The 25,720-nt window shown below is 37.1% G+C and overlaps 1 long non-coding RNA gene across 1 annotated transcript; it reads right to left on the bottom strand.

Annotated features, from left to right (window-relative positions):
- Positions 1–1,021: 1,021 nt before the first annotated feature.
- Positions 1,022–23,250, bottom strand: LOC116787054. Its single transcript, XR_004357146.1, has 5 exons — positions 23,193–23,250; positions 21,672–21,855; positions 4,602–4,699; positions 1,426–1,581; positions 1,022–1,339 (listed from the first exon to the last, which is right to left on the bottom strand). It is a non-coding gene; the product is annotated as an uncharacterized LOC116787054 (long non-coding RNA).
- Between the last annotated feature and the right edge of the window lie 2,470 nt (positions 23,251–25,720).

The following is a 25,720-nucleotide window of genomic DNA, read 5'->3' as shown; positions in this document are numbered from 1 at the left end:
TTGCCTAATTCTGCCCTCTTCTTCTTTCTTCCCTACCCTGAATGATGCTGAAGATGGACCATTTTAAACTGTGTGCAGTCACACTTCTAAAAGGGGCTCAGTCCAAGACTGGTACATTGTTTCCATGCAGCTCCATTAGGTGGGAAACAGGATTCACAAGCAGACTTAAGCAGTCCAGCAGAAACACAATACATAAGAGGGGCAAATGTCCTTGACCTGCCACTGCTCTGGGTTTCACTGCCCAGGGATTCCGCCACAGCCTTTGCCAAATTATCCAGATATAAAAGTAGCAGGCCCGCAGCCTCCCCTTCCCTTTCCCACTGGAGCTGGGTGATGCTCCCTGCCACTGGTACCCAGGAACAAGCCACCAAGGACAAGATCAAGGAACAAGCCACCAAGGACAAGATCAGTACCCACAACAGTGAACAAAGGGGAAGTGGCATTCCTAGGGGTGATCCTACCCCAGGAGAAAGGTAAGCGCATGGAAGAAAAATGCCTAGAAACAAAAAAGAAGGGAAAGTCCCATTCCCATCCACTGGGAGAGGAAGGTTAAATAAATCAAACAAAAAGGTCACCAAACTAATTTCGTACTGAAACCAATGAATTTGGATGAGAGGCCCAAAGGGAAAAGGTTAGGATGTTATCAGTGACATAATTTCTTTTTCCTTTTGTTATAATGATCGGGTATTAAACCCCTCCAACACAATGGGACACACTTTCTGAAGGGTGGGGGTAGTATTCAAAATCTTACATTTATCTGGTTATTTTTACGTGTTATCCTCCTGAACTACAGACATTAAACCATGAAAGCACGAAAACACATACAGGTAGACTCAAACATATATTGACACATATGATTTCAGACACAGACTGACTTCTACTGACAGCCTGACTCAGAGAGCTTTTTATTAGAATTGATTTCTGTAGGTCTGCAGGTGCTAAATTCATTGCAATAAATAACAACAATAAGACTGAAATCTGTCAACATCTTGACAAATATTCAGAGAGCTATTTAGTTAGGAAATACGCTTATGATACTCATTGCTCCTAAAAGAGAAAATGATCATACAGTAACTAAACCCTAAGTAAGAGCTAAAGATATTCACCTCATGAAGTTATTTCTCAACTAGCCCCTTGGCACTTGCTGGAATTATTCGCAGCACGAGCTCTACTTTTTCATTTTCTGCTGACTCCATGTGGGTAGTTTCTCTCTTGCGATTAAAAGTGAGCTGCTCAATTCCTTCAAAGCATTTCCTTAGGTGTGGTTGGATGGGGAGTGATCCTTTGTCTCAAAAAGGATTCCTGAAAGATCATTGCTGCATCGAGAGGAAAAAAAACCCTGAAAAATGATAAAAAATGAACTTTAGAGGTGTTTATATAAACATATTTTACACCAACACCATACAGACAAAATGGACTGTTTACCTTGGAAAGAATAGTCTTTTTTTCACAAGATAATCATTCAAGGCCTTCCTGAATGTCATCCAAAAGCGATTCTGCTTCAACTTATCCAGCATCTGGGGCTGTGAGATAACCCTTGTGGCATCGGTCTCCTTCACTGACTCCTTCGTTATTAGCCTCCTGGTGGGTGAGATAGAATACAGTGAATGTAATAACCATGCTTCACACAACAGGCTCACTCTCTCTTTTAAATTGAAAATCCCCTTATTACAAAACAAGGGGTGTTCTTTTTCTTCTACCTTTAAGTAGGACTGCCACATTCATTGCTTTTTACAAAAACGCAGCTGCTTTTTAAGCTACAGATAAATAGAATCTGCTAGGCGGTAATTCTGCTCAGTCTGAATGCATTATTTTCTAAGTCACTTTGGTGAGGGACTTTTTATTATGAACTGGAATGAACAAGGAAAGTCCTTTTCTCCACTAATTATGACTACACTTTGTTCTATACTATTAACTTACAATGCCAGAATGGTCAGCTCTTTTTTTTTTTTCTTCAACCAGTTCAAAAAATTAGCATGATTTCTGGGAAATTAGAGAGCTAATTATTAAGACTTTATAGACTAATGATGAAAATATAAATAACACAGAACAATGGTGTATCAATAACATTCACATAATCCCTTTGATATGTACAATGCAATCTACCATTTTAACCCCACTGATGCATGGGTGGGAGTTACTTTGACTCAATCTACAGAATTTTCTTCTCATAAAGATTTGTTAAACTAGATATTTTCAAAGAACTGAGGAAAAAGAGCAGAGTTGAAACACCATTTTTCATAATCCTATATATGGCACCCATTTTGTTTTCCTGTTATTGGACTCCCAGATTATGAAAACCAGGAATGATGGAAATGAAGGCAAAGTTATAAAGATATCAAAGAAATAAATCAGGACTTCTGTTGTTTCCCACCATAAGACATAATGTAGTGTTTGATTTGAAAAATACTTGTGTTCTCTTTTTTTTTTTTCCAATTAGCTACTTTAAAGAATGGATTAATTTGCAAAGAATGTGATATTCTAGATATTACCAAAAACTAGAATATACTTCTGAGATGTCAGAGCCTTCAGTGATCCATAATGCTTGGCTCTGACAATGTAAAACATACTTGACTACTTTCCAAGTGAACAACAACACATTTAGTTCAGCTGTTGTCCACAGCTCATAACTACTGGTAGACAAACACTCCACTAAATGGAAGGCAAGCATTTAGATATCGCTACATAGTTCCTTTTATGTAACATATACTGGGCTGAATGGAATTCCAATAAATGAAAAAATAAATAAATAAGAAAAATCTTTTGTCCTTAAAATTCATTTTCAATACTTATTTCTACCATCAGTATGGCAGAAAGACCTGCCAGCAGAACTGCTTCTGCCCAGCTTATGAATTAGAAAGAATCCTGGAGATAAGAACTTGCTCAGTGGAAAAAAAACCCTCACACTGCCATCATCCTAATATCCTACTTGCATTCAAAATAACCCCATTCCTATGTATTTCTGCCTGAAATATTATAGGGGATATTTATTGTACATTTTTCAAGCACCTACTGTAAGAAGATATATACATACAGCCAACAACAGTGTCATTGCTTTTGAGATGCTAAAACTTGCTACTTCCACGAGGCGTTTCTCAGTCCTCCAATGCCCTTGGCAAACCGTGAACACTTTTGGGTTGCTTGTCTCCATATCTAGAGACCAACCTTAATCGTGGAGAATCAGGAAAAGCCTAATCCATGTAGACTGAAGAACAGTTGGTTCTACAAAGAAATAACTCTACATGTATCTGTGGAGCATTCAGGACAGGAGAGTAAATGAATGCATCCACATGAACATTAATTTAACTTTATTTTAGTACCATGCTCAGTGTTCGTGTACACTCAAGTATGGCCTTTCATATTATCTCTGAAACAAAGATCTCACATACTGCCAATTTAGGTATGTTACTTTTTGTATTAAAATAATAAAGGAATTTTGAAATGCTTATTACTGCTTGATTAAAAATTTATCTGAATCTGTCCATTTAGCAATATTTCTTTTCATGATATGATAGTAAGGACACTAAAGAAATAACTGTGAATGCAAGAAGGCTTACTGGTTTTCCTAAATTAATTTCAAAGATATCCTTAATAATGTTGTTGAGAATGCCATTCTTCCAGGCACACAACAGGCCTTCAGATTACTGAGTATCCCGCTATCAACATCACTAGTATCAATGGTGCACAATACCTTTTAATTAAAAATGAACTTTTTTAATTTTGGCTGAATCAATTAAAGACAATGTAATAGCCAGATTCCACCCTGTGCTCATCCTCTGCTGAGCACTCACTGACAGCTTTTCACAGAAGCCAAGGTTATGGTGCAAAATTATTGAGTGACTTGACAAACATTACAGCCTTAGTAGAGGCCCATTTACATACAGGACAAGATCTGTAATCTCCCAGTTTTGTACTTTATCTATCTGACCATGTTTCCCTACACTTCAGAAGGGAGAATCAAAACAAAAATTAATTCAGAAAAAAAAAATCAGCTTCACATCTTCACCAACCATTTTGCAGCTACTCCTTTCCCTTATAACTATATGTAGGTTGGGTGCATATGTCTTCCAGTGTATTTCTTCCATGATTAAAAGCAAGCGTTTTACAGGTGCTTTTAGATATGCATGTACTTTGAATATTCCACAGGTCATTCAATAGCACATCAGATATAACTAAACACGGACTTCATATTTCAGGGAAGTGTCAGTAGCAAAGCCCAGTTTTTATGACTTTCAAAATAATCTGAGAAATATTTTGCTTAAAGTGTTCTTTACCTGGTACTTATGTAGTACAATGAGAAACAAGACATATAGAAATGCCTGTTTATAACTTCAATGATTCACTAACTTACTGGGAGGCTGTGTCTCTATTGTTTCTGAGCTCACGTCATAAAAACTAAGTAGAAATCAATTTAAGAAAATGAAGTTTAAACTTTACTTTCCCCCTCGGTATTCTAAAGTGGCAGTCAAGTTGGGAAAAGTTTCAAATAATGAAAGTCACTGAAGCCTAAATCACGCACAATAGTGAAAGCTGAGATGTGAGATGGAGATGAAATCTAAAAGCTAATTAAATTCAACAAGAGTCTCTCAAAGGCAACATACCAGCTTACCCTCCCATGCTAACATTTCGTTTTGAAGGGTGCAGTAAATGGAGGGCCTTTCATGGCTGCAGATTTCACAATATGATCCACCAGCTAAACCTGAGAGAGGAGAGAAAAAAAAGATTAGATGCATGGATTACTGTACTGAATAGGTGCCAAGGCCAAGATAAAAAGAAAAGATAAGTTAGGGCTTCTGAGGAGCTGAATTTGAAGCCAACCAGCAAAACGGATTGAACTTTATTACCTCTAGTCACTGAGAAATTCCCTAGACAGTTGGATGTAATTTGAAAAGGTCAGAAAAAAATTTCCTTCACAGTATTATTGCTTCATGGTTTAAGGGTGTACCTTTGTGAGATGCCAGCTCTAATCATTTTTATTGACTTGCTCTAGAGGGACAGACAGATGCACAGGGAGTCAAGACGGACGGATAAGACATATCCTACCTTTGTTTCCACTTCTAAAACATATCACAATATTAAGTATGTTTTAATGTTAATCATTTCAGTTTATCCTTTGCCATCTCTGAGAAGAATGTGCCTTGTTTCTCTAAGACAGCCACAAAAGGGGGAAGGGAGAGGAAGTCTGTGCATAATATTGGAAACTTGCTACAATTTTTCATATTTGATCAGAGCATTCATTGAATTCCACATGAATCTGAAATATATAACTGAAATTCAGTAAGGGTAATGGGATTTTCTAGACATTTTTAGATATGTTCTGTTGATTTTTTTTCACCCAAAGGGGAGCAGATCTCACTGAACAGGTTATAGGAATGACCTTCAGCATACTGACAGTACAAGCTTTACTATCAATGTGGCTGTCTTGGGGGAGAGAAACCCAACATACAAAAGGAAAAACCAATTAAAAAAACAAAAAAAAAACCAAATCCACCCACATTAAAAGCATTTGATTCTTTGACTTAGCATTCACAGATACTTGCAATCAAATATGAATATTTGCTAACATTACACTTACAGTCAATTTTTTTGTCATGCAACTAAAATCAAAAGAGATTTAACATCACAAAAGCAGAACTATCTACCCCAAACTCTGGAAAAGTTTAATTAACATTAGATTTTCTTCTGCTCAGAAGACATTTGTCTTCTATTCATAATATAAGCATATGTATTCCCTGTATTCTGACTGAATGCACTGCAGAGGCAATTTTAATGGCCATTAAAGCACAGCTCTGTGAGCTTCTCTACTGTGTTATGTTTATGGAGCCTGCCTGCAAGCTGACTAAACCTTTTCCACTTGGATAAGAAAGCCATTTCCATCTGGTTATGTTCCCTCCCCTCAAGCCCCATACATCAGAGAGTAACATGAAATTGCAGCAAAAGAGTTGCATATATATTCATTCCTCCAGAACTTTACACCTCTGAAAGGAAATCAGAAAGGCTTAGCTGCAGTGAGGAACAAAAAGCACTGGGAATTGTTCCACTAATGGAAGCTGATACTTTCCATTGAAATGGACTGCTCCAGACAGAAAAGATGAATGGACAATTTAAGATAACACTTCTTCAACAATTTAAGAAGCTCTTGAAAGAAAACATGTGCACCTGTACATATAGAAAGGAGGCTGGGGAGAGGTAATCACTTACTAGATTTACAACAATTGATTTAGACTCTACTACTCTTATTTTTTTTAATCAGACTCCCACTGTTAACTTCAGGATGATGCTGAAACTGAAACAGGAATTTAGTTTTGTAAGATCACAGATGTGTAACTACAGAGGTACCCTCCAGTTTCTGTCGTAACATGACAACATTATGATTTCTACTTTTTTTTTTTCCAACAGGAGGAGTGACAGAGAAATTAAGTTCTATCGTCCTCCTGATCTAAGCTCAAAGATGAATCCCCCCCCACTTATTCGTCATGGAAAAAGGGAATGTTTAAGACACAAATATTTAACACCAGAGACTCAATTTTCAAAAATATTCCTCCATCAACGTATTGTGATGCTATTTGCAATACAGTAACGCGATGCCACACCATTCCATCTTTGCAAGACCCTCACTCCTTTTGTTTCTGTTCTTTTTTTTTCCCCTGTCTCCTCAAGAGCAGCACATGTTAACAGACAAGTAATTTAAACCCTGATTCATCATCCCAGATGTAGAAAGTATAAATCTTTTAAGATGTTCCATATGACATCCTTCTCACTCTATTTCAGCCAAAAAACATGTGGGAGAAGTTGATCCTGTCCAACCCCCACACAGAGGTGACAACACTCTCTCCCTTTTTGTAACACTCTTTATGATATTGTTTGCTTCCCATCTGATTACTTATCATGCTGAAGGTAAAATTGCACAAAATTCAAATTATTGCTAACTTGCACTGTAACAATAAGGTTAGTTAACCAATGAAACAGATTGCTCAGAAAGGCAAGAAGTTTTCAGTTTCTTCTAATCAGGATTTAATTTTAAACAATATTCTCACAGTTCAATCACAAGCTGTTTGGTTAGGTGCAGAAATCCACTTCTGTTCTTTCCAACCTTTAAATCTATAGGGTTGTGACCCAAGTGGAATGACAGTTGGTGTAACAGGATTTCACCCCAGAAAACAGTAGGATTTCTTTATTTTTGTCTTTCTGTGTTTGACCAGGAGAATGCAACTTTTATATATAATAAATTTGAAAATAAAGACCTCGAAATTCTTTGTTGTAACAATGACAGAAATTGTAGCCGCCTTTGTCTTGTGAACACTGGATTACTGAAAGTCATTCAGCATATGACTTTAGCCAACTAAAAAAGCATGAATCCACAGTAATTTCTTTTTCTGTTGGAAGTGCATACCCTGGAGAGCTACAAGACAGGTATTCCATGTATGTCTTTCATTAGCTGACTTGAATGTATCATCCCCTTCATTTCTGATAAAAGCCCCTCCTCCCCACACATCTGACAGCAAAGTGAAATGCCATTTGTCTGTCTTGACCAAAAAAATGTTCCCTTACAACCTGAGGGAGGGTAGGATTCTCATACTTGTTTACCATGTCTAGATGTTGCCCATCTACACTTCAATTTTGTTCTGATCAACAGATATGCCTAACTGTATCACTCTTCCTAAGAGGAAAAAATCCCAATCAACCAAAAAAAAACCCAGAAAACCCAGAACAACAAAAAGCTGACTACAGAGCATGTCCCAGACACAATCCTAGTTTTAAATGAGCTCCAGTGTCACTTCAGCCTGCAGCAGGTCATGTTGTTCTCATACTTAGCTCACACAAAACAATTAGATTACTATTTTACAGACAAAGAAGAAAGGTTTGAGAGATGGATATGAGTATCATTACTAAGATTAACTCCAATATGCAAAGTTAGGTGGCAGCTACCAGTTTTACTGCTTCCAAGTACTCCAACAGGTCTTCTCCTTCATGAATGGAAAAGGTTGGTGAGCTTGTTTGTTTGTTTGGGTTCTTTTGGTTTTGCCTTTTTTTGTTCTTCATTCTTTGGAATATGTCCAAATATGGATGGTATTAAAGGTCTTTTCCAAACTAAGTGATTCTAGGATTCTCTGTCAGTTAAACATTTAGTAACTATTTTCTTGGTCTTAAAACCACTCTGTGATGTGTGTAATTTGAATTTTTTGTTATGCAGAAGAATTACAGCACTCTCAAAAAAGGCTGCAGTACACCTATTAGATGTAATGTTTATGTCTTGAATACCCACTCATTCTTAAAATAAATTGGACCTTCTTAAAGACAAAAAGAAAATAAAAGGGACTTGTGGATTTATGATGCATAATAGTCCATCTTGACAAATTCTTTCATCTGAACGCTGATTCAGCTCCCAGCTCTAATATCATTAAACTTAACTTCCAACAAATTAGGTTCGGGAACAATGCAATGCAATTAAAATACTGTATGTACTGCAACAGAAAGAGATAACAATTTATGTATGTTTAGTGGGAAGAAAGAAAGAGAAAATCCTTCCTTATTATTAAGGTCTTAATTAAAGGATCTCGAAAAAATATACATAGGTACAGAAGAAATTTATAACCAATTTTTTTCTCTCATCATTTCAATAAGAAATTCAATGTTGGTTGATCACAGGGAGAATGCAAACCTGAACATTTGCATAATCAACAGTTGCTATCACTTGAATTCTTCTGTCTTTCTAAGATGAAAAGTGAATATATCTTTCCAGTCAGTGCTTGTTCTAAAAGAATTCTCTAAAATGCAGTCCTTAATGATTTGGGCATTACACTTTGACCTTTAAGCCTTTTACTTATTTTTCAAGACTAAAATTTCAATCAAAAGTCAAAAAGCATCTCTAATCAGTGTATTATTGAATCCTCTCCAAGCTGTAGTCAGTATAAATAATTATTTAACAAAACTGAATCTTGATTTTTGTACATTTGTTTTTTGTTATTAGAACTGATTTTGGGACCTAGAACATATGGGAGAGTAAACTGCTTGGCTGTCCTACAAAAATATAATGAAGATGCAGCCAAGGTTCTCCACATGCTGTTCATCATCAAGTGGAGTTGATATAATGCAATACAAACACCACAGGTTTCTTTTTCAAATTTTATATTTGTAAAAGATTAGCGTCTTTTTTTAGGCCTCAGACTTCACTCAGAGTGAAGTTCACTCTCTGCAGATTCTACTCCAAAAATTTAACTCTAAAATCATTTAAAACTAGTAGTTCTGGTAAGAAAAATTTTTAAGGCCAGGCTTTCTTTAACATCTACCATTAGTTTAGGGGGTTGATAATTTATTTAACACAGTTTAGGAGGACTGCTTTTGGCTTTCTGTGCTGATGGAGCACTGACCCCTCTCCAGCCACATGAAAGCTAGACAGCAGTAATATGCACTTTCTTTTTGCTGAATTCCCTTTTTTGTCAAGTGAAACCAACCTTTCATTTCATTATATGTATATATATATATATATATATATACACACACACACACACATATATAAACATGTATACATGTATATCTGCCCAAGAGTCTTCCATTGAGTTAAAAACTATGGTGTTTTGATGATTTTGTAGCTGTCCATGAGAGCCTTGCAACATTTCAATATTTGTTCACTTATAGTATATTTGGCTTTGACAAACAAGCACAACAGTTAAAATGATACTGTTCATATTTATGCCTCCCCTCTATGTCATGCTATTTATGTGAATGTATTCTTTTTGCTTTCTTTGTATCAAAGTAGTACCTGGAGCCCCAGCTCATTGTAGCCCAGACTACAATCCACCACATTCTTCACTTTCCTCCCTCAGAGGTGTTATAGTCAATCCAGATGAAACAGAAGATGGAAATGAAAGAGAAACAGTGACTTGCCTAAAAACTTCCTCTTATCCCTCCTCTACACATGCATAGACATATAGTTTTTTTAAAGATATTAAAGACAGCTTACAGAGAAATAAATTGTAAAAGTAAAGAAATCGAAGTTCATACTATAATGAGAAAATGGGGAAAGAGTTCAGATTGTCACTAAGATTTTGTGTAACATTTAGAGCATGCTCACATTGTTGAAGGCAGACTCAAGTTGTGCAGGTACAAATCGAAAATGACAATCAAAGCAAAAGCATTTTAAAGTTATATGATCTAACTGGGGAAAAAAAAAAGAAAATAAAAAGGCTAGGTAATGATAATACCAAGATTTGATTTTACACATCTGAGAGCTCATGTGCTTGGAAGGAAATATTTGGTTCCACTGCGAATTTGTTTGAGTCTTCTTCCTTCTTTCCAAAAACACAATTTCTATTCTCATACCCAGAGAGAAAATTAACATAAAAATAGTCTCTGATTTAAGCACGGTCTGATACTACTCTGGAGACTAATAAGCATACAGATAATCTGCATCTAAGAGAAAGCGAACTTTTTTTTAGGCTATTTGCAAAAGGACACTGGTAGTTGTTGGAATATGCTCCAAATGCCCCAACAATGGTCAACCAAAGCGGAATTGTCAAGAAAAAGAAGAAAGAGATTGTGAGAGTTTTGATAAATTTCCTGTGTGATATTTGCAGCCATTTTGATGGGCTATGTTTTTGTACACGCATAGACATGAGTATGCCAAATATAGATAGAAACACACTTGCTATACTATGCAAGCCACAACATTCAGAGAGGCCTTTTCACTAGTTTAAATGCACTTAGGCGTATTTTATGTGGTCATGCAATTTTCCTCCTGAGAATCTGTAGGCTTGGAAAAGCTATTATTCAAAAATCATGTCTCTTATAGTAGATATTCACCCAACTGAAATGTTCTATGTTTATGGCAACATAAAAATGCCACATACAGATTGGTTCATAGCTACCACAAAGGCACAAAATATGTATATCATAGGTTCACACACGTGTACACTCACACAAACACACATACACAATATCTACTAGAAGAGAGAGTTGGAGCATTACCACCATCAGTGGCCAGTGTAGATGGAGGAAATAAATGAGGGGCTATGGGAGGAGATGCAGTAAGAATGAAGCTATGCAAGGACTAAAAGAAGACAAGAACTCTCTATGTAATTTGATTGACAAAGGAGCTAATACAGTAATCTAAGAAAAGAATTTATCTACATAGCTTGAGTCTTCCTTTCTGGGCATTTTTCTGCATGGATATGGACAACTACACAAAAAGCAGAGTACCTCTGATTTGACAGAGAAGATGGTACTGGCCTTCTCTAGTTTTCCTTCTCTTACTATCTTATGTAGTTTTATATAGTTGAAAATAATTTTAGACTAAAAGCAGATTGTTTGTAATTTGTGTACAGAAATACAACAGGACCAATTTAGTCTGTCTTGAAGAACAGGGAAAAATTTAAGAAATTTAATTTAAAAGTAGAATTAGCAAAGACCAGTGATGAGAAAAAGAAGACATTTTTGGTTATCAGTCTTGATTTGATAAAAATTTGCAGACAACACACAGTTATTGCTGTTGCCTTTTTGACATACCTACCGGTGGCTTGTAATATAGACATGAAGTAAATTAATGAATGAAAAACTGTAGGTTGAAGCTGCATCTGAGCAGAAGAGGGATGACAGTATCTAGCAGAGAAAAGCATATGGAAAACTTCACATACACAGTGAGTATGATTCTGTGACAGCACAGAAATAGCTGATCCAGTAGGAGTCTGCAAGTCTTTTTGAAATCCATACCGACACAAGACAGCAAAAATATTCACCACTGGTGATAGTACTTCTAGATGTCTAGAGTAGCCTACTAGATTAAAACATTTTGGTTTTGCCTTTAAAAGGTAAAAGAACTTTCTTTTTAGGTGCATAGCCTTACTCATACTCTATTAGAAAGAAACAACAACTGTAATATAATAAAGACCAGAAAAAACCTCATGGCCAGCCTAAAGATCTTTAAGTAGAAGGGACATATGATCAATAAGAAAAATCAAAATTATCCAAATTGTGTACCAAGCATAAGGAAAAAGGGACAGAGATGAAAGAGGAGCAGGGTAAATGCTGATGTAAGATACTGTCACAGTACAGAAACAGAAGTCAGAGTGAAAGTAAAAATAGCAACTGGACTATAAGAGAAAATGAGCCTGGAGAAGGGGGACACACGGAGCCTGGAAGAGACAGAGGATTTCACTTCTGGCAGGGTCCTGAAGGACCCTTCACACGAATGGATACTTTGAGCTGGAACATGAAAGAGAATGAACATGTTACATATCTTCCATTTTTGGGAGGAATGTTAATTGCATAAAGTTATACAATTAACTTCAAAAATAGAAAACATTCAATTTTGCAATAGATTTCAACTGACTTTAAAAAAGTTCAGGTGAGTAACTGAGCTGTAAGTTTTTTTCTGTAAGTAAACTCTAAGGTGTTCCTGAAAATTTATAACAAAAAGACTAGCTTAGAACACACTAGATCTTGAAAATTTAACATTGCAAATTGGAATAGATATGGAAAATGTAAAAAATTATCAATAAAAGCAGAAGATGCTTTTTCGCTTGTACTCTATAAAGATTTCCCAATACAGCAATAGCATTCTCCTTGTTTTGAGAAGTACATTGACAAGTCAAAGAGGTAGCCCACAGAGCCAATACTGACACATTAACTGCTTGGAAGACCAAAAACATTGCACTGATTTTGCAAGACAAAAGAGCTGGAATCAAGTGGAAATATCAGAACAGAGGGGATGACTATATATAGTCACTCAACTCATTCACAGAGAAGAAACCAAGACAACACAGCGTCTCATCTTTCCTCCCAAGTCAACCCTGTATGACAAGAATTACAATAATGCAGGCTGCACACAGCAAAATAAAAGCCCATAAGCATTTAAGAAAGGGATGAAGAGAGACTTTCTGCATTAACAACAGGTTGGTCTTTCTGTTGCAGGAAAATGAAGGGAAATTCAACATGAATGGTCAAGTAAAGAGTGAGACAGTTGAATTCAAATCAAAGATACATATAAACAGTGCTAGAAACCATTTCTATTCTTAGATGGGCTTTCCCCTTACCAGAGATGTAATGTCACTAAATTATGAATGGATGTAAAACCTGCAAAGCTGGTGCTGAGTGAAGAGGAAGATCCTTCCCTTCCCTTCCCTTCCCTTCCCTTCCCTTCCCTTCCCTTCCCTTCCCTTCCCTTCCCTTCCCTTCCCTTCCCTTCCCTTCCCTTCCCTTCCCTTCCCTTCCCTTCCCTTCCCTTCCCAAACCTTCCCAAACCTTCCCAAACCTTCCCTTCCCTTCCCTTCCCTTCCCTTCCCTTCCCTTCCCTTCCCTTCCCTTCCCAAACCTTCCCTTCCCAAACCTTCCCTTCCCTTCCCAAACCTTCCCTTCCCAAACCTTCCCTTCCCTTCCCTTCCCAAACCTTCCCTTCCCAAACCTTCCCTTCCCTTCCCTTCCCAAACCTTCCCTTCCCTTCCCAAACCTTCCCTTCCCAAACCTTCCCTTCCCAAACCTTCCCTTCCCTTCCCAAACCTTCCCTTCCCAAACCTTCCCTTCCCTTCCCAAACCTTCCCTTCCCAAACCTTCCCTTCCCAAACCTTCCCTTCCCAAACCTTCCCAAACCTTCCCTTCCCAAACCTTCCCAAACCTTCCCTTCCCAAACCTTCCCAAACCTTCCCTTCCCTTCCCAAACCTTCCCTTCCCTTCCCTTCCCTTCCCAAACCTTCCCTTCCCTTCCCTTCCCTTCCCTTCCCTTCCCTTCCCTTCCCTTCCCTTCCCTTCCCTTCCCTTCCCTTCCCTTCCCTTCCCAAACCTTCCCTTCCCTTCCCTTCCCAAACCTTCCCTTCCCTTCCCTTCCCTTCCCTTCCCTTCCCTTCCCTTCCCTTCCCAAACCTTCCCAAACCTTCCCAAACCTTCCCAAACCTTCCCAAACCTTCCCAAACCTTCCCAAACCTTCCCAAACCTTCCCTTCCCAAACCTTCCCTTCCCTTCCCAAACCTTCCCTTCCCAAACCTTCCCTTCCCAAACCTTCCCTTCCCAAACCTTCCCAAACCTTCCCAAACCTTCCCTTCCCTTCCCTTCCCTTCCCTTCCCTTCCCTTCCCTTCCCTTCCCTTCCCTTCCCTTCCCTTCCCAAACCTTCCCAAACCTTCCCAAACCTTCCCTTCCCTTCCCAAACCTTCCCAAACCTTCCCTTCCCTTCCCTTCCCTTCCCTTCCCAAACCTTCCCTTCCCAAACCTTCCCTTCCCAAACCTTCCCTTCCCAAACCTTCCCTTCCCAAACCTTCCCAAACCTTCCCAAACCTTCCCAAACCTTCCCTTCCCAAACCTTCCCTTCCCAAACCTTCCCAAACCTTCCCAAACCTTCCCTTCCCAAACCTTCCCTTCCCAAACCTTCCCTTCCCATCTTCCCAAACTTTCCCTTTCCTTCCCTTCCCATCTTCCCAAACTTTCCCTTTCCTTTTCTCTTTCCTTTTTCCTCTCCTCCCCTTCCCTCTCCTCTCCTTCACTTCATGTCTGCAGTTCATTTTAGGTACATTCCATCAGAACCAAATCTCCTGGATAATTCAGATCTTTTCATGATGGTGCTTACATCCATAGCTTTCACATGTCTCCTGCTTTAAAGTATTTCAGTTCCAATTGACCGAAAGCAATTTATTTTCCACAGGAATTTGTTGACCATTCACTTTTATTGACACGGATTCTCTTTGAGGCATAACAACAAAACAGGCAATTAGTCATGACACTACTTTACTTTTTCCTGCATGATTTTTTGTGTCTTTCTTATCTGAGGGTTGACTGCACACCTCATAAGTATTAATTTATGGTTAGTTGGTTAATTTATGGTTAAACTGGCTAATTTTGGAATCAGAGACAAAGCCTAAAGAAAGATATAATCTTATTAATGTTATTGTATCTCTTTACTAAGCAGTTTTGTGCATATATGATAGAATGCATAGTTTTGACATAGCAGGTGACAGCTGTTCCATGTCAGAAGACACCAAACACATGTTTAGTTTGTTGGATGGAAACAAAAACCTGTTGTAATGCTAAGTTAATTTTTGCAGCTGTATCTTGTAGACTCCCTGAGTAGCAGTTGATCAACCAATTGAATTAAAGGTTACAGAGAGGTAGGAATATCATTTAGGTTCTGTATGGTCTCACAAATAATTCACCTGCTATTGCTGTCACAGATTCTGGCCTGAACTCCTATTCTGAAGGCCAAAAGCAAATACTGCAGACTCCTTTCTCACTCATTTTGCTCTCAAATGATGATTGAGTAAAGGTCAAAGTTTGGAGAGATTTTCTGCATCAGGTGCTGGCTTTCTTAAAACCTTTATGTGGAAGTTGGTACCTCATTTTCTTTGAAAAAAAAGGCCTTGACAGATTATTTTGAACTATGGGTTAATCTGTCCTTTCTTTCATCTACCAGTCTAGAAGAGCTTGTCTCTGAAACATTTATTTCAGAAATTTGCTAGTGAGAAAAATAATTGGATGCAATTTTTCATTATTTTTTAAAACTCCATCTTAAAACTGGTTTGGATTTGTGTGTCTGCCTCTTGCCCTTTCTGTGCTCTGTCTGGAAGGCAATGCTTCTCTCTCTTTCAGCTACACCTCGCATAAGGAAGCCAAGCTCTATTGACGGTGGTGAAGTACTTGACATTAATGGGCTAGTATAACATTTTATGACTCAGAGCACCTGATAAATGTGATTTATTAGGGATAAAAGCTCTTTACTAGGTCAGATGTCTGAACTGAAGAGACATTTCATTATAGAGGATCACTCATATTTAGCAACTGTAATAGGAATGAAGCGATTCTTTTATCATAGTGGTCCAAATCTGACTTGCACCACTACTGTTCTCTTCAGCCTGAGCTAATTGTCAGCTGAACAATGAAGGTACCTGGGACTAATTTATTTAGGAATATGTTCCATCTGTAAAGCCTACACTAATGGAGTACAAGAGAGCATGACTAAAGGATTCAGGTATAAAGTTTAGGAGCTTAGATAATTACTTGCAGAAAATATTATCAGCTCAATATGTCAACTTACAGAAAAACAGAACCATTGAACCTTTTGAAAAAGGAGTATTGTGTTCACAAAACTAAAGTAACCAGGCCAAATTCTGTTCACCATAACTGTGGAATAACAGAGTCAAAGGAGTTCTCTCTCCCATTGCAACGCACAGAAGAAAATAGATTCTTACCAATTTAGATAAAAAATCTGACACTTTTTATAACTATAACCATAGCTATCTACATTGAACCAGGTCCATTACAGATACCTTGAGAACATTTATGCAAAAACTGGCCAAACAAGAAAATGAGAACATCACAATTCTAATTATTATTTTGGTACAAATAGTTAGGCACAGTACTTACAACCCTTGCTTTTCATTTTGACAAGACATTGTGAGAAAAGCTTCTGATGGAATTACTGAGTTTCACATGGGAGCTGACCTCTGAATATTTAAGCTCTGAAGAAAAAGAATAAATGGTTTGGAGACTGGGCATATGCTGTATGGCTGCTGATCTATATTAAGAACACTTATGCTCTAGATATTCTTTTGTACTATAAAACTTATTTACAGTTTTGCATCCAACTGAACTATTAAGAGGGATTAATTGCATTAATAGAATACCTAAATCTGTGCTGTTCTAAACAAAATTAAGAAAATACATTGTGTTTGTATTTCACTCCACAGATTAATGTAATTAAAATCCTTTCCATGACAACTTGAAACACGTAGCCCAACTGTCCTCTCATATAAAAAACACTGATATATTTTTGTTATTGTTGCAAAAGGAGAAATCTCTGCTGTGGTAATAGATCTGTTACTGAGATCTACTTAACCTTTCCGTTATTTGGCTTTATTGCATTTACAGTTTAGCTTTATTAAATTTGCAAAATAGTTTGTTTATCTTCATTCTGCGAAACAAGGTGCCTACAATTTGCAAATATGTTGATCCAAAATAGACCAGCTAGCTGTTCTTGGCTGATACATTGTCAAAGCACACAATGAATTCCTCCCTCCTCTCTCTCTCACACACACACGCACATGCACACATACATTTCTTTCTCTCTCACATACACACACTCAGAAATGTATCCAGTAGAGTAAAATATTCACATTAATACTGGAAGCGATGGAGAAGAACTGCGGTCGACATCCCATCTGTTCGCTTGAATTAAATTTAGAATTCATATGTAATATAGACATTTCTGTCTGAATATCATAAAGCCCTGACACATTCAGGCTTTCATTAAAAAGCTCTGAGATGTGACTTGAATAACAATCTGTCTTAGCTAATTAGTATTTTCAGTTTAGCATATTCACTTTCAGACATATTGCTGTTTGCACATGGTAATTTAGGTAAACAGAGCCCATCCACAGCTGCATCAATTAACACTGCTAATCAAAACTGAATTCAGGTAATTAGGCACATTTATGCAAAAAGTGTGTAATTTGTGGGGAAAGCTAGATTCTTCAGTAATATTTCAATAAGTAGGAGTCTCTTTTTGCAAATAAGGCAAGGAAATAATGGTAAATCAGCTCTAACATATACGTGATGCATACTCAGTGACAAATATCTAAATTAAATCTCACTAATTGGTCTGTATTTTCAGCAATTGGACAATAACTTTTTCATATAAATGTTTTCCTCAGTGTTTCTACATGGAAGACTGGATTAATTTCTGATGAAAGTTTTAAAGTATTTAAAAGTTAATGTTTCCTCAAGCAGTTTTTGAACTGTGAACATGATGGTCCAACTTGTTCTCATTTTCAGTCGGACAAATTTTCATGAAAATGCCCTCAATTTACAATTTAATTTCTTCAAAGAAGACATATTTTCATTTGCTTTAAAGAAAAGCTTCTAGACATTTCTACCACCGTGCATTTCAAGAATGAAAAGTAGGAAATATTTCAAAAATATTCTGCCTTGACCTACAAAGTTTCATACCCTTCTCTTTCCCTCACCCAAACCAAAATTTGAAACCCACAAAACACTGCTAAAAAAAACCCCAAACCCCAACATTTAAGCAGCATAAGAAACTGTATATTCATAAGAGAATTTTCATTTCTATTGAAACGGAAATAAGGAATGTTCATTGTAACATTATGTTCCAAGAGTTTTCATATGCAGCTATTCAAGTTATTCAAATTCAATTCTCTGTAGTTTCTTTCAGAAAACTACACAAGTCTGATGGACAAAAAAATGCAATTATCAACTTGCAGCTAATTTTCCATGATAAAAAGAAACACCTAGGCAATTATTGATTTTTAGCAGAAGTTTAAAATCAATCTACTATTTTTGTATCTTCTCCCTGATTTGAGGCTAACTTTGTGTGAGGGATATATAACAAATTTTCATTATGTGCAGATTTGCAATATGGAATATGTAGCTTTTGCTAAAAACATCATTGTAAAGGAAAAAAATCCTTTACCCTATATAGCTATTGAAATTGCAGTGTGTTTTGCAATCATACATAATACAGTGCATATATCACTATTCAGAAAGTTTTCTCTCTATATAAAACTGTTTTGTTCCATTATAAAAATGCTTGACATATGCTGCAGTTAAAATGGTCTTAAACCTTCAATTTTCATTTAGTTATTGGTAGAGTAGCATATTGGAAGAACATTGACAAAACAGTTCAGAAGGAAAATAAAGCTGCTGAAGGAGTAAAATTTTGAAGTATTTCCTATTCAAATACTCACAATGCCTACTGCTAATGTTAGAATGCTGAACAAGATAATTTCTAAACAATTATCAGACCAACTTAAAAATATATGGGGTTCCCTATGCCATTGTCACTAGGGGCACTGGTGAAGGGAAACAACATTATAACTTCACCTCTTTTCCATTCTTCCCTTGTAAGAGAGAAACACTCACCTATATGTATATCACACGCTAAGCAGCTGTCCAATCTCTCATGAGATACAGTGAAAATCATCGAAACAGTCTTATGTGACCTGTCTCTGAAAGAACTTGCCCTGCTTGATAAATGCTTTTTCAAAAGAGCAAAACAGAAGGTGTAATGACTAACACTGTTTATTTTAAATGTTATAGTCTGTAGGAAGGGAGTACAGTGACAACATCCTAGCCTCCCCCCTCCTCCACCTCCCACATTGCTAGTACCTTTTTTTGCCTGAAGTAGTCAGATATAGTAAGTATTCCAATAGACTTTCCAGAAATATTTTACTATGCTGCCCTGTCTGTTCTGCCTGACCACATTGGTAAATACAAGCAGACACAGTTAGGGGCATCTCTTCACCGACCCCATGTATGTGTATAGCATACATCATACTTCATCATGAATTTTCCTGATGCATCACCCATTTGAAAATTTTATATCATGCTAGAGTATCATTATTTCACACAGTTTGAAAGGGATTTTTGATGCTGAGGTTTAATAAATGTATGGTAGTATTAGCTGATAAGGGCATAATGGCTATCTCAAAAAAGAAAATGCTATATACAAAAGTTGGCTGGTAAAATATGTAAAAGGATGGAGACACCTTGCTACTAAAAAAAGAAAAAACATTGGATTCTACATACCTACGATTGTTAACTAAAGTAAGATGGATATGTATGACTACAAAGAACCTATAAATATTGTTTTCCTCAATTTAAAGAAAAGTTTCATCCTACTCCAAGCACTCAAAAGCATTCCAGAATTATAAGCAAAGCAATACATATTTAAAGTTCACATTTATTTTCTCCATAGAGCATGCAACTCATTATTCATAACGGAAACACTGTTGAAATGTTTCCTGTCGGTGGTATTCATAGGGTTAATTCAAGGACAGGCAAAAATGTTTAGTTTGAGAAAAGAAAAAACAAGAGCCAAAAGCCAACAATTAGTACTCTACAACTTTACATGAGGAAAAAACCCTCAGTAATTTACAAATGTTGAAGGAGGTGCTAGTTCCATAATTAAAAAACAGGCAGAGATCCTTTTGGCAAATGGATCTCTTTGTTAAACATCCCACTAACCCAAGCCTGAAGGTATAATTCAGTACCCTGGAGTATCCCCTCTATACTTTTGCCAGCTGTTCCATCTAGGTCATTCCACCACAAGTTTAGCTTTTATCTATTCCTCACTTTCTTCACTGGGTCCCAGAAGCAGCAACCCATCTCTCTGAAGGCTGTTTAAAGTGTAAATGAAAAGACGAGACAGAAGTGAGCTGCTACCTCAGGGTCCTTAATTTCTGAACTGCAATTCCTTGGACTTCCCTACCTTGACAGATGCAATACAAAATCTTCCATGATGAAAAGTGAGGAGAAAAACTGAATACAGAATACACACAGTACGTTCATTATCATTTTAATGCCTTACAGCTGCATGAAAGGATAGGAAATTTTCCTAGGCAGGAAGTCCACTCGAGACCAAACAGTTGCAGTAGCCCTTCTGCCCTTCAGCCCAATTCCCAGTACTACTGCTGCTGGCATGCAAGGAAAAGCCTTCAAAGAGCCATTTTATCTCTTCTCAGGTGGGCAGGAAGAGGTAGACTCAGGGAGAGGAAGGAAAAAGAAAGAAAAAAAAAAGTAAAAAGAAAAAAAATCTATGGTAGATCCAGTAAAGTGTGTGCCAAGGACCATGAAGAGTTCTGGGTGCAGACCTGACCCACTTGTCTCCCTCCCCTGGACCAGCAGGTGGAGGAAGGAGACAGTAATGATTCAAGGGCTTCTTTATGCAAACTAAACCAACCTCAAGTAACTAAACTGCTTCTAATTTACCACTATTTCTGTGCTTTTAGCAAACACACAAATTTCTTTAAAAAAGTAACAAAAATATATGAACTGGATCCATTTAAAATGGTTCCAGTCAGTGTAAATTTAAGCCCTCAGAGAGTTGTTATAGTCCTCCAGAACTACTTTCAGACAGTACGCTGTTTTGTAGCAACACACTGATCTCTTATTCTGGGAAAATTAAGAGTAATTCATTATAAAACAAATCACTGCTCCAACATTCATTTGTCTGCTAAAAAAAAAACAAACGAGCAAGGCAGATACTCTGGGAGGAATTTATAAGTGTTCAACTTTAAATGAAAGATCTATAAAAAATGCAACAAGCGTATTGCTGGGGTCTTTCCAATTTAATATTAAGTAGTAAAGTTTGTACACAAACATACCAACTGTGATGTGAATCAGAATTATAAAATCTATCAGAAATTTACTTTCTAGATGTTTAAATGTTGTTCAGTAGCACAGCCACTGTGACTCTGATGACCATCTGCGTGACTTTACACATGCAAGTGTAATCCCACAGGCTTTAGAGAGCTGCTAAGATAGTGTCCTGATCCTACACATCCAGCATGATATACTGGCTCCAATCTGAAAAAACCACTTGTTCACATTTGTGGGAAGGATGGGAATCACAACCCTGTACAGCACAGCAATTCACACATTTGCACTCAGTCTGCACTTGTGGAATTGCTCTGTCAGTCAAAAAGTGCGTTTTGCAAGCTCGTCCATCTGACTTTTAAGGATTAGGGAAAAGGAAAAAAAACTCAAACAATATACACACACTTTATTTCTAATTCTGCGATGGATCTCATCTAAGCAGCCCAGCTCCGACAAGCTGCCTTGCGAGGCCGGGCAGGGACCCTCACCTGTGTTACGCTGCCTGCCTGTGTGTGCGTCAGCTGGTTCGAGGTCTACACGAGCAGATAAAACATATCTACAGTGATTTGTACTGCTTACCTTGCTGATGTGCTTCCACGCACTCCTGCCAACATTCCTGCATGTGAAGGTTCATTGCAGGCAGCTGCTCCGAAGTTCAGCGTCCCCGTGGCACAGCTGCTCCGGTGGGAATGAGCAGAGTAAAGGCAAGGTGCCACTGGTCAGTTCTACCACAGCCCAGTGTGCTGTCTGCAATCACATCTCACTGAGTGCAAAAGGAAAATTAAAACATTTTTTTCTCTTACACTTAGAACAGTATGCTGTGTCATTCGTGTTTGCATTTAAATTGGACAGAATAATTTACTGCCGGCTTTTAATTTCAGAAGGGTTAATCACCTCAGCAAAGGTCAATCAAACTTTAATCCCCAATAAAATTGCAGTAGCTTCAGTCACCTGCAGGACATTTATTATATTCTTATTTCCATGCAAAAGAATGCATCGCTAATCCTCTAATTCTTTACATTAGCACATTTGCCATTAACATTTTACTAAAATTATTAATTCCTATGAAACTATTACAAGAGCTCATTTCTACACATCTCAGAAGATAATCCTGTTAAAAACCAGCCACATCTACTGTGACATTGCTTTAGTTGTCTGCTCTAATCCTCACAACCGTTTGATATTCCAACCGAGTTCTAACAATGCACAAAGTCTCAATTACACAAAATATTACAGGGTTTAGTTTAGAACAACAATATACTGTTTTAGTAACTTAATCTTCCCTATTGTCTGCAATCATAATACTAATCTATTTTCTATTCAAAACAAAATATAGATTTTTAATTTTGCTTAGTAAATCTTTGAAAAGCAGTAGATTGAAAAGGATAAGTTAAAATCTAGAATCCATTACCAAGGGTAGGAATAATAATGATAGGATTATGTTTCTGGCCTGCAAAGAAGTATTTCCTCACAAAATATAAGTCTCTTTTGGGGAATAGCCCATTAACAAATAAAGACATTTTTAAAAAATTATATATATTTGATCCTTTCAGTTTGGTCTAATAATTAAAAACAATTTATCTGCTATTAAATTGACTGAGAACTCAAAAATCTCTCTCTGAAAAATTCAAGTCAGAATTAGTTTTAAATTATCATTGCAATAATATCAGCTCAAAACTTGAAAATTATTTAACTTGAAACAGAAAGTTATCAAATGGAAATGAGCACATCTCAACAAAAAGTTGGTTTTAGGTAAACATCAGCTATTTCAGCTATACAACAATACATTCCTTCAAAATTCTACTGTAACAATCCCATCTGAATGCTCAGAACTAGTTTACCTGTAAAGATACAGAGAAAAGCAACAGAAAACTCAGGAAGAGCTTCATTACAGTACTGAAATACAATGCAAACAATTCATTTCCCAAATTTTAGATACTGGTACCAAAAAGTCAAAATTACTTGGCAGAAAAATACTAATATCACCAAAACAAATGGGTCTCCCTTATCCTCCTACCATGGCCATATCTGCTGCTGTGAGGAAGAAATCTCACGTCTATTTAAAATGGATCTTTTAGCCATAATAACATTTTGACATACCGTAATGTAAATAAACTGCTCTTTCCCATCCCAATATTTCCTTCTGTGTCTCTCTGTGTCTCTCTGTCTCCGTCTCTCTCCTCTTTTTGTTTTAATATATGGCACACAGACAGACACACGCCCCCGTCACTGTCAATATGCACACTCATTAGCAATATGTCAGGCTGGCATTTTCAACACACTCCAGAGCATAACTGAACTACCACACAGAGCACACACACACATGTAAAAATACAATTGCACAGAAAAAGAGCTCAGTGGAATAATTTTTAACTTGGAAAACTAAGTAAATATAAAAAAGGAGGGAGATTCTCAGCCAATATTTTACAAAGGTGCTGTGTGTGAAGTGAATCTCCAGCTACCAGCACCGATGCTGCTCTCCTTTTACATGCACAAACACACAGACAAATACACATATACAAAAGAGAGCATTTTACCGAGACATTCTAACACTGAATTATGGACACAAGAATATGGGATTTTCCCTGTTGTTGGGTGTTTTTTATACCTTTTAAATTACATTCTAACTTGAAGTAATAATTGAAAATAAATATTGCAAAACGCAACCCCAAACAACTACAAGTTCCTAGAACATAGATTGTCAACAGCATTTGTAGTCCTTCCAACTGAGAAAATTAGCTATGAAAACACCTCCATCCATATTTTTTGCAAAAAGCATCTGGCAAGACACTGAAGACCACTTAGAAAGGGTGAGTAGCACTGAACTACAGTTTTGACTATTCACCTTTTGACGCATTGATAAAACATATTCTAGATTGCCATTGCAACAGCTTTAAAATACAACAGAATAGCTTCACATGGCACCTTGAAATGAAAGGTATCATCAAAGGACCATGTATTTCATTTTTCAAGAGAACTAACAGTGAAGAAATGTATAGGGAAAGAAACATACCTTTAGTTATCCTAGCGAAAGACTTTTCAGCACATCTACATAGTCCTGCGGCTCCACCAGTACAAAAGTCAACACTGCAGCGCTTCTGATCTCTGTGACAATGGCATCATACTGCCGGCAATTTTTTCGATTAAACTTCTCAGACATGGTAGCAACTTTGTTAATTATGATATTAGCCAGCTGGCGGGTACAATCAATCATCCACTGTAAGAAAGCCAGACAAAGAGACATCTAATCATTGCGACCAGAGGAGATAAATTTTGTTCCTTTCTTATACGTGTCACAGATTCTATCCCTCCTGACCCTCTACACAGCCATCGACTGTCAAATTTAGATTCAGCAAGCTCCCAGCTTTTCTTTATCCCTGCCTTAGATCTGAAACTCCTGGTTATCAGGAAGACAAGCGTCACCAGCTGTCTCAGAACAGGAAGGCAATCAGGTGAATAGTACTTATTATCTCTCATTGCATTCTGAGGAGCAACAAGATTGATTCTGGACCAACAACGCACCCAGATCTCAGGCACAGCTACTACAGTATCAAGTCTACAATGCAGTGCATACGTAAAGCTGACCTCAACCTTTGTTAATACTGCATACCAAAAGTTTGAGGGCTGCTCTTTTGTTTGTTTTGTTTTGGATTGGGTTTGTTGGGCTTTTTACTTTTGTTTGGGGGTTTTTTGCGGTTTTTTGTTTGTTTTGTTTTGGTTTTTTTCTCTAAGAAAACTCTTAAAATATTTTTTTCTTCACAGCTGCACTGGATATTCTCTTATTCTAGGCCTCCTTCCCCCCACCTCAGAAAATCCAGGCAAGCAGACCACACCGTTTCTCAGGGGACTCTGTATCACAGTTGGATAGTCTTAATTGGGCCCACAGAAGCAGTTAGCTCCCATTAAAGGCTTCTCTGTATACATCTTCCTCTCAACTAGTCTGATCATACATAAAACCCCACTAGTGAAGACTACACTTTGAGAAGGTTAAACACAAATATATTATAAGCCCAAAATATAAAAGAATCCTAACAGAATTTGAGCTGATAGTGAATTTCAGCATTGCTCTAGAAAATAAGAATATATTTGGACTTTTCATTTACAGCATTGGCCAATCGTGCTCTTATTTGAAGACCTTTTTTTACAACCCAAATATGTTGCAAAGTATAGTAGTTCATATGAAGTAGAAACAAGGGTTACAATAGAATAAAAGCTATCAAAGTAATACATTCTGGTACAAAAACCCCCATCAACTAACTTGATGCATTTCAAAATGCCTGATGACCCTTTCATTTAACTAAATAGAGTATTTATCAATTAATAAAAATTTATAAGGACATGCAAAATTTTTTATGACCAGTTTTGGATTCATGGTATATTGGCTGCCCTGGCACTTCAACCAAAGCCGGTTTTTCCAAAACAATATATTTTCAAAAAATGCGGTCTTATTTTTATTTCACCTTAACTGAAAGCTAGTTTAATATTTAAGGTAGTATCCAGCAATACTATCTCAATTGTGAAGAAGGTGCTCTGGACTTAACAGCATAAAATTATCTTTGTTTTTAGTAAATCCATTGAAACCAATATTTTTTTCCTGAAAGTTTTCACATGTAATTCAGCTAAAATTT

Source organism: Chiroxiphia lanceolata, chromosome 5, assembly GCF_009829145.1.
Source record: "Chiroxiphia lanceolata isolate bChiLan1 chromosome 5, bChiLan1.pri, whole genome shotgun sequence".
NCBI classification, from domain to species: domain Eukaryota; kingdom Metazoa; phylum Chordata; class Aves; order Passeriformes; family Pipridae; genus Chiroxiphia; species Chiroxiphia lanceolata.
The sequence above is the reverse complement of the archived record's forward strand: the minus strand, read 5'-3'. Positions and strand labels throughout refer to the sequence as shown.